The sequence below is a fragment of the Ovis aries genome, chromosome 13 (genome assembly GCF_016772045.2).
Source record: "Ovis aries strain OAR_USU_Benz2616 breed Rambouillet chromosome 13, ARS-UI_Ramb_v3.0, whole genome shotgun sequence".
In the NCBI taxonomy this organism is placed as follows: domain Eukaryota; kingdom Metazoa; phylum Chordata; class Mammalia; order Artiodactyla; family Bovidae; genus Ovis; species Ovis aries.
The window spans coordinates 13,453,976-13,472,048 of record NC_056066.1 but is presented as its reverse complement, the minus strand read 5'-3'; the positions used below and the strand labels follow the sequence as shown (position 1 = coordinate 13,472,048).

Genomic DNA, 18,073 nt, shown 5'->3' with positions numbered 1-18,073 from the left:
CTCAGTTGTTAACTTTTCAATATGTATTTGTGAAACAAATGAAAATAACTCAGATGAAAGTGCATATATATACATATATTTTTAAAATATGAGTACTAGATTCTCTCTTAAACTCGGACTTTCAAGGTACCAAACCTTAAGATAGTTTTCAACTGGGAAAGTATGCAAGTGTCTCATGTCAACATCAACATTTAAGTCAACTGCAAAATTCCCACTAAAATTTAGCCCTGAACACATGAAAATAACTTTTGGCAGTGGAGCAGTTTAGATCCACTGCCTGCTCTCTGTCCTGACAACTTGATCTATTCTCTCTTACTTCCTATTGTCACTGTGTCTTGCAATTGCCAATGACAAAGCCACCACAAACTCCTAAACTGTTTCTTTGACACTGGGTCTGGAATAGTAATACCAGTGTTCTAGTTCATAAACTCAAACAGCCCCTAAACAGCACCTGAGATCCGCACAGAAATAGGAATTGTATACATATATTTTTATTGTGATAAGTAATAAGATGATGAATCAGTTAAACTGACTATATAAATTGTCACACAAATATAGCTCAGAATGCAGGCAGAAAGCCTAAGGTGCAGGAGATTAACATTCTAGTTCAAATAAGAAAAAAAGTGCATTGTCTGGAGCTTCCAAGAATATGTAATTGTGTGCAGGTTTTTTTTTTTGTTGTTGTTGTAATTTGGATGGATTCCAACTTTTCCAGGAGAAAGCCTTTGCTTACATATTAAGCAAATATGTAACAGAAAAACAGAGAGATAATAGATACAAACATTTTTTCTTTTTAAAGAAAAATGTTCCAACTGTTTTAACTGATGAATATACATGAAGATGTTCTATTCGGTTATATGTTTGATCCTGCCTTATAAAAGTTATTTTAAAATAAGAGAGCCATTGTTAGTCAAGGTGTTATATATATATATAAAGTTTTGAAGCTTGTTGGCAGATCATGGTTTGTTGAAATGGCCAGCACGACTGAATCCAAAGTAAATGCAAAGTTTACTTATATGCCAGGGGACCTTCACAGCTTGATTAGCAAGAACACCAAGGAAACAAATTTCAGGTTGTCAATTTTTGCTTTAGCTTTGTGGATTACCCTTGAGTGAGTGAAGTCGCTCAGTCGTGTCCAACTCTTTGCAACCCCGTGGACTAGTGGCCTACCAGGCTCCTCCCTCCATGGGATTCTCCAGGCAAGAGTACTGGAGTGGGTTGCCATTTCCTTCTCCAGGGGATCTTCCCGACCCAGGGATCGAACCGGGGTCTCCCGCATTCCAGGAAGACGCTTTAACCTCTGAGCCTAATGCATTGTAAATATGTATTCACATAGAATAATATAAACACATGTCCCATGCAATGAAGGCATTTTTTCTCTTAGGTAAAATGATTCCACTATAGGAAAAAATGCAGAATACAACCTTTCATGGAAGATCTCATTTCTCTAAGACCTGCTGGAAACAAATAGCAATGCAATATTGAAAATCAATCTCTAAAAAATGTCTAGAGTATGTAACACAAAAATGTAGGATTTAATTATATACAACAGGTAGATAAAAAGGGAGGGAGTAAAAAATATTGAGCTGATACCATTTTTTTGGCTGCCATTTTCTTCTCCAGGGGATTTTGCTGATCCAGGAACCAAACCTGGGTCTCCTACATTGCAGGCAGATTCTTTACCATCTGCTACCAGGAAAGCCCCTTTTTCAGGGTAATCCTATGTAAATCTATTAGAAACATAGATTAATTTGAAGCTCTTTGAAAGCTTTGAAAGATATGAGCTTTTAAGGAAAAATAACATTCTATTATATAAAATAAATTGTTGCATATATATATAAATTATTGAAAGATAAGGCAATTTAAGTTGTTAAAAAATTCAAAGCCAAAGAGCTTTAGTAAGACTTTACTCAGAAGATGGAAAAAGTGTCTCTTATACGTATGGAATAAATATGGTCAGCAAAGTAATAGAAAAATAAAGAGGGTGCTATGCTACAGTGAACTGAAAAGTTCTCTGCCCTCTCTAATTCTTCTTTATCAGTTTATATCTTTATTAAACACATATGTCAATTGTGCATTCTACGTTAATTACATAGCTTTCATCTGTGTGATATGACCTCTTTGTGAATATCAGCAGATCTTTTTATTAATAACACTGTAGAAAAAAAGCTACTCCAAATCATTGAATTTTTGCATCACTGGCAATCCCCTGATATTATGGAGATGTATTCACTTGGAGTTTATATTAAGTACTTTAAATATCAATCCAGAAATACTAGCAATCTCTGACTTGCCTAAAAATCTATTCATTTTATATACCCTCCCTCAAACCTAGGGAGAAAATCTTAAAACTCAAACTTAGAATGAAAGATGATTTTAAAACTGTTTTTGTTTACCCATAGTAGACTTGTCACAGTAGACTTGTCGTGTTTTATTTTCTATTTAAGAGGTGGGACAGGCTGTCCATCTCCACTTCATTACCAGGCAAAACAAATGGGGTTTGGCTGCACTGCAATAACTAATGCTGCCACTAGGTGGCAGTGACACCTTTTTGTCTCCAGAATGCTCGTGTCTCACGATAGAGGTTAGTGACACAACCCTTGGCCTTGAGTCTCAGGACATCAAAGTGTGAAAACTCACTGACTCTCCTTTCTGACAGTTCACATTGCTTTCAGATCTCTTGCCTCTGTCCTACCCCATCTTAAGGCGGCCAATATAACTTCCTTACTTTCTACGCTTTTTAGGAACTTGAGAGTGGTCAATAGAGGCCGAGTTTGCAAGGGCAAAATAGGAAAAGAGAGAAGGAAGTGAGAGGGCAAATTCAAACAGCGGATCAAATTCCCTTCTGCCACTGAATGATGCTCGGCTTGCAGAGGACCACAAATGTATATATTTATTATGTAATTGTTTTGTGCCACAGAGCAAAAAATATCCCTGACTTTTTCACCATTTTGTGGTAAAAAGTGTATCTTCAGTCATTACTTACAACACATTCCAACATGCATGAATGTTTCAAATAATTATTTATAGTTGGGACAATTAACTGATGGCAGTTTAGTTTTCCAGAATGAATTGGTTTATAATTGACAATGAGAAAAATAATACTTTGAGAAGTTTCTTTAGATGTAGTTAGATGGATAAAATCATTAGAAAAAAATTTGTAGCTTTAAAGTATGTAAATAACTGAATTTTTATCAATCAAATCAATCAAAAATTAATAAGAATTATGAAGGTGTTAGATATTATCATAGCTTGTAACAATGAAGTAATTTGTTTTTCAGGGAAGGAAGGCTTTGTATTCACCTGAGTAAGGGCTTTTGATTCTTAATAAATTTGCAGGGCTACATAAAGGGAAGAGACCTCAGATGATTATTTCGATAAGTGGGCTAAATTGATAAAATAAAGAAGGTGAATTATTTATAAATATATATCAATCAGTACAGATAAACTTAATTACCCTTATTTCAGAGAACATCCCCATTTATTCCCATATATTCCTATTTTAAATTATAAAAACCTTGACCTATACCATACTATGCCTTTCTGGCTAATAAAGCTTAATAAGTATGCTGTACAGTTAGTTGACATCTATGCAAAGTTATAATTTATACTGAAGTAACTTAATATGTGTTTTTATTTGTTTTTTTAAAAACTACTTATTAATCTTTTAATTGCTATTGAAATAGTTTAAGATATTAAAGAATAGAAACAAAACCAAAACACACTAGAATGGGAATTCTGGGGTATTTTGTAGTGTGATATTAAACTTTGCAAGCATCCGAAAAGTAAGAATTTTTTTAATTGTCAAATTTCCAATAAGCTTTGTTTTTATTTTTCTTAACACAGGAAACTTGGCTGAGTAAGAAAATATCCAATGGTAGGCGTAGGGATTTAAAAGGGATGTAAATCTCTATTAAAGTTAAGATACCTCTAATTTTGCATGAATACATTTTGTTGTAAGTGAAAAGAGACCATTTATATATATAGTATAGGGATCTATTGTGAACCTGCAAAAAACAAAGATAAAGATTATTTCTTTATATTTATCTTTTGTTTGTTTCCCACAAGCAACCCATATATATGGAGTAGATATAAATATATCTAATCCATAGATCTGAGACAGCTATATATATTCCATAGATAAGAGACAAATAAATCAATCAAGTACATTTGCAAAAAGAAATTCTAAAAATCCAGGAAAAGATGGGAATTTCTCTTTTCACAGTTCTGTTAACATTCTCATATAAAATTATGGCAAAATTCAGTAGTATTTGAAAGTAATGTAGATAATTTATTTGGCGCTCTGTAAAATCACTGGTTTTTAAAGCTTATTTCTTCTTCATGACATAGCCAGATAGAAATGGAGTTGAATTATTTGAAATGTGTTTTAATTTTCCATGTATTTTAAAGTTGAAGTTTTCTGGCTACTTTGTTGCATGAAGTGAAGTATATTTGCAATATTGTAAATATATACATATTTTTCATGCATAAACAGATAATTTAAGAACTCAAGCTAAAATGATTCCTCTATGGGACCAGGACCCTCTCTTATGACTGCATATATTATATTAATTCACTGATCAAGAAGTTTGAATAATGTTCTAATGTTCCAGTTTTTGTATTTTTTTATTCTGGAGTCTAAGGTTTCAACTTCAATTATTTAGGGAAAATCTAGTCAAAGACCTTTATGTAATAATTTTATGGAATAAGAAATGGAAAGTGAAATCATGACAAATTATGTACTAATACCTATTTACCTTACATCTGAGAAGCAGCATTAAAATTTCTTAGATAAAAAGAATATCTCCATGTCCTTATGGACACAAATATCAGTGTTGTAGAAGCAGTATAGGCAAAAATTTCTTCCTAATTTTGGAATACTTTGTAAGGCTTTAAAAGGCAAAGAGCGTGAAGAGTTATTTGAATTTGTGTGTTTACGAATGCATTGAGATGTGCAAGCGGATGCGAGATGTCTGGGACAGTTTCACTACATGGTTTTATAGCTTGATGTTGGAGACTGGGAGATGATGCTGTATGAAACATCTCTAAATTTTGCATAGGATGGCATTTTCCAGTGTCGTGAGTGTAAGCCAATTAATGAACAATGATGAATGTTGGTTACATTTAATATGTCTTCTAAGGAGTACAATATTAAACATTTAATACCTAAAAGGAATGTTTCAGGCTTGTCCACACATGCCTCCAACTCCCCTCCAAAAGACGACACTACAGAAAGATCTCATCATGTCCTAAAGGCCTTAAAAAATAAATGCAGTGCTTCAGGAGAACACACACTAAAACTGGAATGACCCTGAGAGGATTAACATGGTCCCTGAGCAAGGATGGTGTGTATTAATACGTCCTCCAAGTGTCTCATATGTTTAAACACGAGGCAGTTTTTTTTAAAGGCTTAATTCTGTCAATAGTCAAAAAAAATTTTAGGTAGCAAATAAGACATCTCCAAAGCCAGTCACATCTGTGAAAAAAAAAAAAAAAAAACTTTTTTTTCATTTTTTTACCAAATCTGTATATTATAAATATATGCACTTCAGTACAAAAGTAATCATGAGATTATTAACTTTAAATTATGACTCCCAGAAATAAATAATTAATAGACAGACAAATAATAGATTATCTCAGGTGTGACAGGGTGGCGAGAGGACAGTTTTTTTTATTAAATGAAAGATGAACCAAAAACTTTTATTGGAAGTAAAATAAGATAGATTTTAGTCATATAATAACATTCTTAGACTTCTGACTCTAAACTACGCTTAAATTCCTTGTCTTTGTTACAGGAACTTGATAAAGAGACCAAAGTCATTGTTTGCTTAAAGTTTTGTAGTCCTATGAAATAGCTCCAAACAACTAAACTCTAAATAACAAATATTTCATTTTTTTCTACTGTATGTTAAGGAAGAGAAAGAAACCTAATATTCATTGAAGTTACCTGGTACCTGGTGTTATACCCTTTACATGTATTATTTATTTGGTTTTAGAGACATTCCTAAGGTACTAAAATTAAAATTATGATCATGTTGCAATATTTCCAAGTCACTATTGAAAATATGGCAGACATTCAAATTAGAGATAGATTTTAGGGATTAAATATTAATAAGGCAAAAATATATTTTATTTACTGAAAAAGGAAATTATGAATACAGTTTGCATTTGACCAAATCTTCTAATCCTGGGCTTGGTTTGTGTTGCAATAGCAGTGTTTGTCAGCAGAATAAGGTAATTGCTGTAGATAATGTTTGAGAAAAACTTATATTTTAACAACAGAAAATAGTAGCTATACATTCCAAAAGGCTATATTCTAAAATTTTATTTTACAGAATATTTACGTATTTTAATATTGAATACATAAAAGTAGGGGTTCAAAGTCTGATGTAAGTGATAAAGTCAAGCAAACTCTATAAAGTATTTAATATTTGGAAAATCCTTTGAGGAATGGCTGTTCATATAAAGAACTGATGTTCTGAGTCCATTTTCTACTTTCCCGATCTTCATGGTTCCCTGGGTGTTGCCAAATGGACATTTTCCATACAATTAAATGCACAGATTCCATAACTTGGCTCTGTTTTTACTTTCCTTTCTTCATACTTATTTCACTTGGTTTAATATTTGTTTTCAGCTTATTTCCTCATTCTTTGTGTTGAACCAATTTTTCTAAAAGTCCACTTTTTCTACGAACTTCCAAATGACAAAATTAAAATGTTTTTAACTAAGATCAGGAAGAGGTTCACAGAAATCCTGCCATGGTTTCAGGAGTAGTTAACAATTCAGACAGGCACACCAATAAAAAGAACTGCCAGTGGAGAGCCCAGGTTCCTGAGTCCATTTTCTTCTATCACATGTAAGCTAATACTCACTGATAAACCACTAAATGCCAGGAAGCACATGAAGCATCTGAGACAATGCAATGAGCTGCCAGAGACTGGCAACACAAGAGCAGTTGCAAATATGGGTGTTGTGTGACCTGGATAAAATATCACAGTGTGTGCCTAATTTTTTTTTTTTCCAATCTGATTCCTATGCACAAGTCAGCCAAATGAGACTAAAACACCAAGAAAACAATAGCGAAGACAAAAATGCCAGATACTTATTAACTTGTAGATGAATGTATAGACTCTTTCTAAGCAGAAATGACCCCATTCCATGACTTTTAGATGGACAATGTCAGATTCAATATTGTAAACATATTAACAAGATTTTTTTCAATAAAATAGGGATAAATACCAGGAGTAGAAAGGAAAAACGAAGAGTTTATGGTGTGTGAGAGATACCTGCTTTAGTAAAACCCTGAGTGTATTAAAAGTAAATCTGTTCTTTTTTGAATGGCATTTTCCTCTTATTATTTATTATTATTTACCTTGAGACATATTATTATTTACCTTGAGACATTTAAGCCTCTTATATGGTCGCATCTTAAGTTTTTATCTGCAAGGATTAAGTATATTGTTATAGCTAAATACTAAGCATTCAAGAAAACCATATTGCATAGTTCAGTAGTCAAATTACGTTGAAAACAAAGTTTGTAATGGGGTATCTGCTTATTTCGTTTCAGTCATTTTCTCGCTTCCTTTAAGAAAGCACTTTCTTTTCGCGTACAGCAATGCACTTTTAAAAATCTGCCTTGTAGTTTTATTGTTGACTATACTGTTCCATAGTGTTCATATCCCATATTTCTATACTCTATCTGACCCTAATGAGAAACTTCCTGGGGTAAGATACTAATCTGTTTCTAGTGTTATGTTCCTTAGCTTCTAATACAGTGTCTTATATACATATATTGAGCATGCAACAATTATTTGAGTGCATACTATAAGCAGGCACTGTGATAAAGCAAGGGGCTATAGATAAGAATAGCACAGAAAATACTTTTTCTTACATTGCATACGAGATACTTAGAAAGCAGCGTACCATGGATTCAGCACTTAATTTTGTAATTAGATCTAGATTCAGATCTTACAAGTTCTTTCTGTTTCAGTTTATTCATCAGTAGAAAAATGAATAGCTCTTACCAATGGCACCCCAACTCCAGTACTCTTGCCTGGAAAATCCCATGGACGGAGGGGCCTGGTGGGCTGCAGTCTACGGGGTCGCTGAGGGTTGGACACGACTGAGCGACTTCACTTTCACTTTTCACTTTCACGCACTGGAGAAGGAAATGGCAACCCACTCCAGTGTTCTTGCCTGGAGAATCCCAGGGATGGGGGAGCCTGGTGGGCTGCCATCTACTGGGTCGCAGAGAGTCGGACACGACTGAAGCGACTTAGCAGCAGCAGCAGCAGGGCTCCCTGGTAGCTCAGCTGGTGAAGAATCTGCCTGTAATGCAGGAGACCCGATTCGATTCCTGGGTTGGGAAGAACCCTTGGTGAACAGATAGGCTACAGATTAAAGTAAATCTCTCTAGTATTCTTGGACTTCCCTTGTGGCTCCGATGGCAAAGAATCTATGTGCATTGTGGAGACCTGGGTTGGGAAGATCCCCTGGAGGAGGGCATGGCAACCCACTCCAGTATTCTTGAAGGGGCTTCCCTGATATCTCAGTTGGTAAAGAATCCGCCTGCAATGCAGGAGACACTGGTTCAATTCCTGGGTTGGGAAGGTCTCTTGGAGAAGGGAAAGGCTACCCACTCCAGTATTTTGGCCTGGAGAATTCCATGGACTGTATAGTCCATGTGGTCCCAAAGATTTGGACATGACTGAGCGACTTTCACTTTCACTTGCCCAAGAGGTTTGTTGCAGGTGCCAAATCATATTATTAAAGTAAATCTCTTAATATGTTATTGGGTTGTATGAAGTTTATAATAGACAGAAGCTATTTATTATTTAACGTGTGTTAAATTGTATCACTTAATTTTTTAATGCTATTGAAAATAGCATAGCACACATTGCTATGGCTACATGTTTAGGCATATATATACAGGGCCATTGGGTGAAATATTTACGGTATAACATTGTCTTATTAATGAAACCTATACCACATATCTCCTCATTGATTTTGGTGAGATAAACTTTTATAAGTTTCTTCTGAGGGATTTCTCAATATTTAACTTTGTGAATTTTGCTATGTTTATGTTTAAAAGCTCTGTGATCACTGAGAAATACTGTCATTTATATTTTTATCTTTCCTAAAAATATATTTATTTTATAAATTTGAATCCTCTTTTACCTTTTTGTTGTTCAGTTGCTAAGTCGTGTCCAACTCTGTGACCCCACAGACTGTAGCATGTCAGGCTTCTCTTTCCTTCACAATTTCCTGGAGTTTCCTCAAACTCAAGTCCATTGACTCAGTGATGCTATCCAACTATCTTATCCTCCTTTACTTTAAGTTCATACTAACTTAAAGTATAAGATAAGGATACAATTGAAGGGCTATTTTCCAAGAAGCCATGTATCTCAAAATTATTTGATAGTTATTACATCTGCTCATATAAATTTCATAATATATTCATGATCGTAAAGTTTATAACTCCTGGGAATAAGAATTATACTGTTACTTAAATTATGGTATTGCTTATGTTGTAAGCATATATAGAGACCTAACTTCTTATTTCTTTCAATGTGAACTTTTTTTTTTTTTGGTGAGCAAATATGTCTTAAATATCAATATATACCTCAGTAATTTTAGATTCAAATATCCCATTCTTTAAGTTTTAAATGTTATTTATAATTACCCTGTTGTGCATTTTTAGGTAAAATTTCCAGGGATGTATCTGTGAGCAGTCTATGTTCTCAATCCTGCAGATCTAAGCACAGATGTCTGTTCTGTTATCCCAGCATATTAAATACTTTGTTCTTGGTCAAAATATCCTTGTGCCATGATATTTTTACTCTCAAAACTTTGTTCTCATTTTACATTGCATTCTGGGCACTCTGAATTAAGTAGAACCTAAAACCAGTATGACTTTATTTTTACTTTTTGTGAATTTTTTCTTTAAATTCAAAAACTCTGCCAAGTTTATTCTAAGTCACTTCATTTTTGTGTGTGAGTGTGTGGGTGGGCGGCAGGTTAATGAAATCTATTGACTCATAAACCTAGGTAATGTCTCTTGTTTTCTTTATTTTTGCAGTCTCTTAAAAAGGATTCTCTTAATGAGTGATTGTTTAGCTTCAGTTGTTATAATTTATTCCCAATGGCTGTTGATTATTTATTTTGTCATTTTTTATATTTTTCTTTATATCTAGATATCTATAATCTTTATTAATGATTGCATTTTCTACAAGGCCAATTATGTTCTTTACTATAACTGAAGCTAACTTTAATTTTTCCATGTGGTATCTTTTTCTTTACCATGTTCTTTTTATATACTTGCCAGCAACATTTAGAATTCAATATTCTCCCTATTTTCTTATTTTCCCCATTTTATATGTATTTGACATGTTTATGGCATACTGTTTTCTTAAGGAAAAACTACATTTATTAGCTTAAGGTCAATGTTGTTTTTTATCCTTGAATGAGGTAAAGCCTAACACTGATGATATTTGCAAAGGACATTATTCTCTTCTATGGATATCACTTTCTTTTTGTTTCTAGAATCTCATAATCTCTTTACTGCTCTCTTCAGTAATACATATCTTCTCTAGGCAAATTCCAGGACCAAGCAAACCTTTAAATAGCCTAGTTATGCAAAAGTTATACAGAATATTATCCTGTGTCTCCTGCCCTTTACTCTAAATAATAGAAGATGAATTAGTTCCTAGCTAATTGTAAATACTCTATATATTTTCAGAATGAATTATCCTCAGGCATTAGCAGTAGTCTACTTATTTCTGCTTTTTCCTTGCAATGATCCTTGAAATTCTTCATCAATTTTCAATCCTCCACAAGGGAAAGTTGTGGACTTCTGTAGACTAATGATAGATAATGACAAGGTTAAGAGGGTAGTCCTGACCAACTCTGGAATGAGAACTAGGAGTTAAGAGTGACCTCAGACTTTTTCATTGGCTCCTTGAATTAAAATCTTTATTGGATGTTATGTTGATGGATAAGATCTTTCTTTCTGTATAATAGCATTCTTATTTCATATAATCAGACATAAGTTAGTTCCTAATCATTTATTAGCTGGCTAATATGTAACCTTTCATCTTGGAGACTTAAATGTATTTCATCAGTATTTGTGGTTTCATCGGCTGCTACAATTTATTTTTCTGTGTTTTCATGAGTATATCAAAGGTCTGGCACAGGTAGGCAGCTGTCATCTGAAAGTTACACCATGACTTTCTAACACAGATTTCAGCGTCTTTAATAATAATTGGTAATGGCCTTTACTGCCTGTTGATACATTTGCTTTAATGATTAAGATTTATCATGATATTAAAAACTCTCAAGTAAGGAAAAATTTAATGTAATCCCCTTTCAGAAAATTTCACATGACTTGAATAGCTGATGATATGCCTTTAAAAAAAAAATCTGAGAAAATAATTTTTCCTGAACTTTTGAGAAGTATAACTTGAAAGAAAAGTAGACTTTTGTTTTAAAATTCATATTTTTTACGATTATGGAACAAATTTTATGCAACTATATAGAAAATATGAAATTCCAATTTAGAATTCCATCATGAAACTACATCATTCTAATTTCTCCATGCCACGGTTTGTTAATATTCCTCAAAGTCCCAGGATGCAACTATAAGACTGCATTCAAGTCTATGAACATGAGGCAATCATGCTCAGCAGAGTATAACAATAATTATAATAGAGATTAAATAAAAATAATTAGAAAAAGTTCATCTAGTTTTGATGTATTAATTATTCTGACCCTGTTCTATTCAGAGTCTAATTATCTGGTTCAGTGAAAATGCCAAGATTTCTACGACTCATAAAAATTACATTCAAGTAATTATGTCAGCAAACTAAACAGTATTCATTTACCATGCCTTTTTATGCACACATTTGAATATGCTTTTTTAACTGTTTTTGCTCTTTGTTCCTATTCATGGGAAATAATACCTGTAGAGAAATTTGAAAGTCAGTTGCACTCTGAGTGTAATGTGCAATTCTTGCCGATATTCTTCTTTTGTAAGACTGCTGTAAGTCTCATATAACCTTTGTTTAAAAAACATGAATTAAAGTTCACTCTTCAGTTGTTTCAAAGAAACCTTTAAAACCTGTAGCTGTAGTTAAAAAAAAATTTTTTTAAGCAGTAATACAAAGCATCTCCTTGAAAGTTTCTTACCTTTGGTAGCTCAGAAACAAAGTAGGAAAAAAAAAAAAAAAAAGAAACAAAGTAGGCCTCCAGAGTTACTTTTCTACCTTTATTTCTTTTAAAGACATATAATGGTATCGTATAAACGAGTCTGGATTTAGAAAAATCTGTGTGCGTATATAATATTGGTATCTTAATCTCATCAACTAAGTTTTAATATAGTTAAATATTTCAAATCACTGAGCAGTTTTAAGCTATGAAAAGCTTTCCATTTGTATGGCCCAGTTAGGAATTCCTTAATGCTCACAGCTAAGTAACTTCATATAACAAAGACACAGAATTACACTAGTGAGGAAATCAATATCTGTTCCATTCCTTTTAATCTCTTTTACTATCTTGGTAAAGTATTCCATAGACATTTTAAGCAAAAATTTGTTGCTGGAAGTATTCAGATTGTTGCTTTGCTTCTGTTTCCTTCTTTGTATGGATAGACAAACAGAAGATTGGTTGAAAATATAACCTTCAGTTGAATTCATATTGGGAAGAATATGCTAATGGTTAAGGTTTGAACTCTTTCCCTGGTGTTCTAGCAATAAGACATATCTATGATGCACACAAATATGTTTGTAGTTATGGCCTATTTGTTAAAGGGGGGACTACATCTATCTTGATTCTCGGTTTATTTTCAGGAACTACAAATTAGTTCCAAAATTCATCCAGGATAGGAAGGGGCAGAAGAATCAAGGAAAGCTATTAAAATGGATGGAGCTGAAGTGAGACTAAGATGAGAAGAAGGCAGTAAAAAAATTTACATAAAATACACTCACAACCATGGCAAGGCTACCACGGCTTTGTATTCACTGAACATAGCTGAGGGGCTTCCCTGATGGCTCAGGGGGTAAAAATTCTGCCTGTAAGGCAAGGAGACACAGGAGATGCGGGTTTGATCCTTGGGTCAGGAAAATTCCACTGGAGGAGGAAACGGCAACATACCCCAGTATCCTTGCCTGAAAAACCCCATGGACAGAGAAGCCTGGCAGGCTACAATCCAAAGTGTCTCAAAGAACGGGACATGACTGAGCAACTGAATGTACACACACACATAATTAGGTAAAAATGGAAGTGAGGTTAGTGATGGAGCTGGTGCTGAAGACAAGTGGCCCAAAGACATGACTCCTTTGTGTTTTATATTCATAGAAATGACCCTGCTAGGACCTCCACAATAGAATTTTTTCATAGTCTCTACTTTTAAGCATACATTGAAGTGTTTGTCAATGCTAATATTAATAAGATATCATGAGAACCAATAAACTTTACAGAGAAAATGTCCTTTGAATTTGTGAGCTGTACTCAATATCCTAACTTGTTCTGAAATACCAGACATTGAAAATGAAACAGTAAAATTTTATAAGTAGCAGTCGGCATCTAGGCTTTAAGTAGAACAAGGACCCAAGGTTTTCACATGTTCAGATAATCGCATATACAGAGTATGTCACTTTCCCCCTATTCTTGAAATAGCAGAAGGTTTAGAAGTAAGTAACTAGCTGTTTTGTGTTTTGATGCAAAGTGTCTCATTTTGACACCTGTTAAGTTTTCCCCTTGAACACGTTACTCGTTACTGCTGCAATACAGAAAATAAGATAATAATAGGAATGTATGCTTGCAATTCACCATCTAAATACGTGGACCTAACAGACAAGGTTATGAATAGGTTTTGGCAAAGGCTTCAGTGGAAGGAAAGCTCATCTTACCTGGTTTGGGCAACCCACCTTTCCACATGCTGCACCCTCCTCATCCAACCTTATTCTTCTGGGTTGAACAGAATTCCCCAAGGTTGCCTTTACAGTATTCTTCCCTGCCTTTCAATCAGCTGCTCAACTGATGGACCCATGTGGGATATCTTGGGGTAATTTCTGGTGACACTGGAAAGACAGCTCTGGGGTCAATCTCCACCCCTTCAATGTATCCGCAGTGTTCTCATCCTCCCAGTGTCTCCTTACCCGCCCTTGGAACTTGACCTGGCGGGCTAGAACCCTATCAGGAGTCTCTTTTAACCTGAGTTCTAGACGCAACCTGTTGGTCTCCTTCCTTCACTCTCGGTGAAGTGCTATCATTTGGAGCCAGAAATATTGCCGTACGCTGTCAAGTGTAGAAATTAAACTATAGAGTCAGACTGCTTGCTTTCAAATCTTTTTCTTCACAGCTTGATGACCTAGAGCAAATTACTGAACCCCTATTGTCTGCAGTGTTCCTTGTCTCATAGGTTGTTTGAGATTAAATAAATATGTGAATATATGTGAAATGAAGAAAAGCTCTTGGCAAACAGTTGGTATGATGTAAGTTTTAGCTATAAAATGACAGTACGATTTTATATAAAAAGGTTACTATGAATTGTTTTTGTCATTCCCTATTTGTAATTTATATTATATATACCAAGCCCCAAATTTTCTTTGTTTGGCTCTTGATACTCAAGCAAATTATTTAGAAGTCCTTAGTTTTTCTTCTCTGTCAAATGTGTGGCATTTGCAAATGAAAAGCATTCATATTTCAAATTGTTACCCCTCTTACATATTTTAAAACTTACTGAGAAGTTCAGTAGTTTGTTAGTTAGTTTAGGCTACATCTACAATTCACCCAAGGCAGGAGGCGGCACTGAATCAGGTTTGAATGGTCTATATTTTATACAAATACATATGAAAAACCAAAAAACCCAGCCTAAAAATTATACATTTTCATGTATAAATCTGTGCAATGTAAATGCTTGATAACATAGACAAAGAAGTTTTTATGCATGCTCAGTTGTTTCTGACTCTTTGAAAGACATGGGTTTTCCCAGCAAGAACACTGGAATGGGTTACCATTTCCTACTCCATGGATGAAGTGATCTTTCCCATCCAGGGATGAAACTGCGTCTCTGATGTTTTCAGGGATCAAACCCTGTCTCTGGCAGGTGGATTCTTTACCAATGAGTCACTGGGGAAACCCCAAAAAATAAATCTTTATGACTATTAATAAAATAGGAGCTTCCCCATCTTGAAATCTGTTAACACGCACTGTACAATATTTTTTACGGACTTTCTTTTGCAGGATCTCAGTGATTTTTACTCCTTTATAGAGTAGACCTTATCTTCATCATGCAAACACTAAAACTGATACTTAGAGACGGTAGATGATTCTAAGTGAGTAGTAAGTAACAGCAAAATTTAAATTCATGTTTTCTTCCCTGGGGCCCATCAACAGATTAATGGATTGAAAATATGTGGCATATGTATACAGAGTAATATTGCTCAGCCATGAGAAGGAAGGTTATCCTGCCATTTGTGACTTGGATGGACCTTAAGCGTGTCATGCTGTCTGAGATAAGTCAAACACTGTATGATGTCACTAATATGTGAAATTGACCAATGTCAAACCTCAAAAAAAAAAAAAACAAAAAAAAAACAGAAAGTAAATGTGTGAGTACCAGGGGATGGGGATGGAGAGATAAGTCTAGAAACTTGTAACAAGTATTAAATAAACCATAGAAATATAATGTACAGTATCTTGGATATGTGTAGTGTTGGTAGTATAGTGGTGAGCATAGCTGCCTTCCAAGCAGTTGACCTGGGTTCGATTCCTGGCCAATGCAGTGGGCCGACCTTTTGGGATTCCCTGGTGGCTCAGACGGTAAAGTGTCTGCCTGCAATGTGGGAGACCTGGGTTCAGTCCCTGGGTTGGGAAGATCCCCTGGAGAAGGAAATGGCAGCCCACTCCAGTATTCTTGCCTGGAAAATTCCACGGACTGAGGAGCCTGGTAGGCTACAGTCCATGGGGTCACAAAGAGTCAGACACGACTGAGTGACTTCACTTTCTATATAGGCAATAATATTATGCTATAAGTATGTAATGTGAAAAATATTGGTACAAGAGCAACTATGTTTTCTTAATAATAACATATAGATGTATCAAAGTGACATGCTGTGTACTCTACATATACACATTGTAAGAGGTCACATTTATCCAGTTTAAAAAGAATGTGTATTTTCTGATGCACCGTGGTCCATCCAATGTCCATTTCATGTCCCTTCTATGCATTTACCTGGTCATCAAATGCCCTCACCACATGGGTCTTAGAATTCTAAAATTTAGTCAAATGCTGTGTCCCACTGCAATCGCATGCTTTTGTTACATGGCAAGCCAATGAATCTGAGAGACGAGGAGCTGAGGCAAGGAAGAGACTTTAATCTGGAAGCCCGTAGAGGGAGAAGATGTCAGGCTAGCGCCTCAAAATAACCATCTTATTAGGAGTCTAAATGCCAGGTTCTTTCATAGATCAGAGATGAGGGGAGGTGAGGAAGCAAAGTATAAAGGCCATTAATCTTGCAAAGATCTAAAATGGCAAGCCTCAGGCAGGGGATGTGTTAATTTCTCCTTTCCCATTATCCACAGGTGGAGAGGATTCTGAACAAAGGCATTTTAGTTTAACCCTCGGGTGGAAGCTGAGTCAAACCATTCTGTATGATTATAATAACAAAAGCAACAAAAAGCAAGTCAAAGAAACAGTTCCATCATGGGGTTAGAATTGGTTTCCTCCCTGCCGCACTTTCTCCTTGTCTTTTGTGATTCTCTATATAGGGAATTTATGAGTTTGTTTTTTTAATGGATGGATCCATGTCTCATAAGACTGTCAGGGGAGTGTGTAATTTCCTCAGTTCTGTCTCATCACAACAAACATGCGAAGCAATGGACGTTAAAGCCCTCGGAGCGTCACAGCTTTCGGACAGTGTTACAGCTCAATTTTATTTCAAAAATAAAGGAAAATACATCCTCAAGGCATGAGGGCATGCTGACCCAAAAGACACGAAGAGAGAGAGAGAATGAGAGAGCGTGTGCGCGCACAGGAGAGACCCCCGGCCCTTTGGCCCCTCGGCCCCTCTTTTTGTCTGTTTTTTCCTCCCCTGGGCCTGCCCTATGTAAACTGGGCTAGCCAGGAGTGCTCTTTGTTCTACTTGAGGTCCTCACTCCCGTCCTCGGACCTTCCCTTGTTCTATTTTCATGGGCTTTTCCCCTTCCTTGGCTTCTGGCCACTGCCACTCTGGACTCCTTTTTCCTATTCTAACTACCTAACAAGACCATTTTCTTCTATCCCTTTAATAGTGGAAATTTAAAACATTTTCATTGGCATAATTTACTTTGCTTGTTATACCCAGGCCATAGGGAGGTGGCGTTTGTGTCAGGAAAGATTTGCTGTCTGAAGATTTAGGATGTGCAAGCTCTTTAGAGCTCAGTAACTATCAGCCTATTTACTTTGAGTATAATATTAATAGATGCTACCCAGAGCAGGGCTCATGGTATGATTCATATGTGACAGTTTGCATATAGATTCCTAAAGGAATGTGTATTCTAGGGAAAATTTATAATGATAATGGCAAAGAAATTAAAAGTAACATCTAACTGATGAACCTATTTGCAGAGCAGCAATGGAGATGCAGACATAAAGAACAGATTTGTGGACACAGGGAAGGAAAGGGTGGGACCAACTGAGAGAGTAACATGGAAACATATACATTACCATATGTAAAAGGATAGCCAGTGGGAATTTGCTGTGTGTCACAGGAAGCTCAACTCATGCTCTGCAACAACCTAAGAGGCTGGGACAGGGTGGGAGATGGCAGAGAGGTTCAAGAGGGAGGGGAACGTATGTATATCTGTGGCTGATTCACATTGATGTATGGCAGAAACCAGCACAATATTGTAAAGCAATTATCCTCCAATACAAAACTTACAAAAAAGTAACAAGTATAAGTTTTTTAAAAAAATTAAAAGCCAAACATTTCAGAAATATGAAGCCACATTAGAATTGTGCATACAGAAATTTGTATTAATCTATACATAAGTCTTTGATGGTTAAGTTTTAATAACTTCTTTAGAGGAGTACAGA

At 35.2% G+C, this 18,073-nt stretch overlaps 1 non-coding gene and 1 pseudogene across 1 annotated transcript; both read left to right on the top strand.

Moving 5' to 3' along the window:
- The first annotated feature begins 5,274 nt into the window (after positions 1–5,274).
- LOC114117710 (U6 spliceosomal RNA) lies at positions 5,275–5,374 on the top strand (annotated as a pseudogene).
- A 10,335-nt stretch (positions 5,375–15,709) lies between these two features.
- On the top strand, positions 15,710–15,781 carry TRNAG-UCC (transfer RNA glycine (anticodon UCC)). Its single transcript has one exon. It is a non-coding gene; the product is annotated as a tRNA-Gly (tRNA).
- Positions 15,782–18,073: the final 2,292 nt, after the last annotated feature.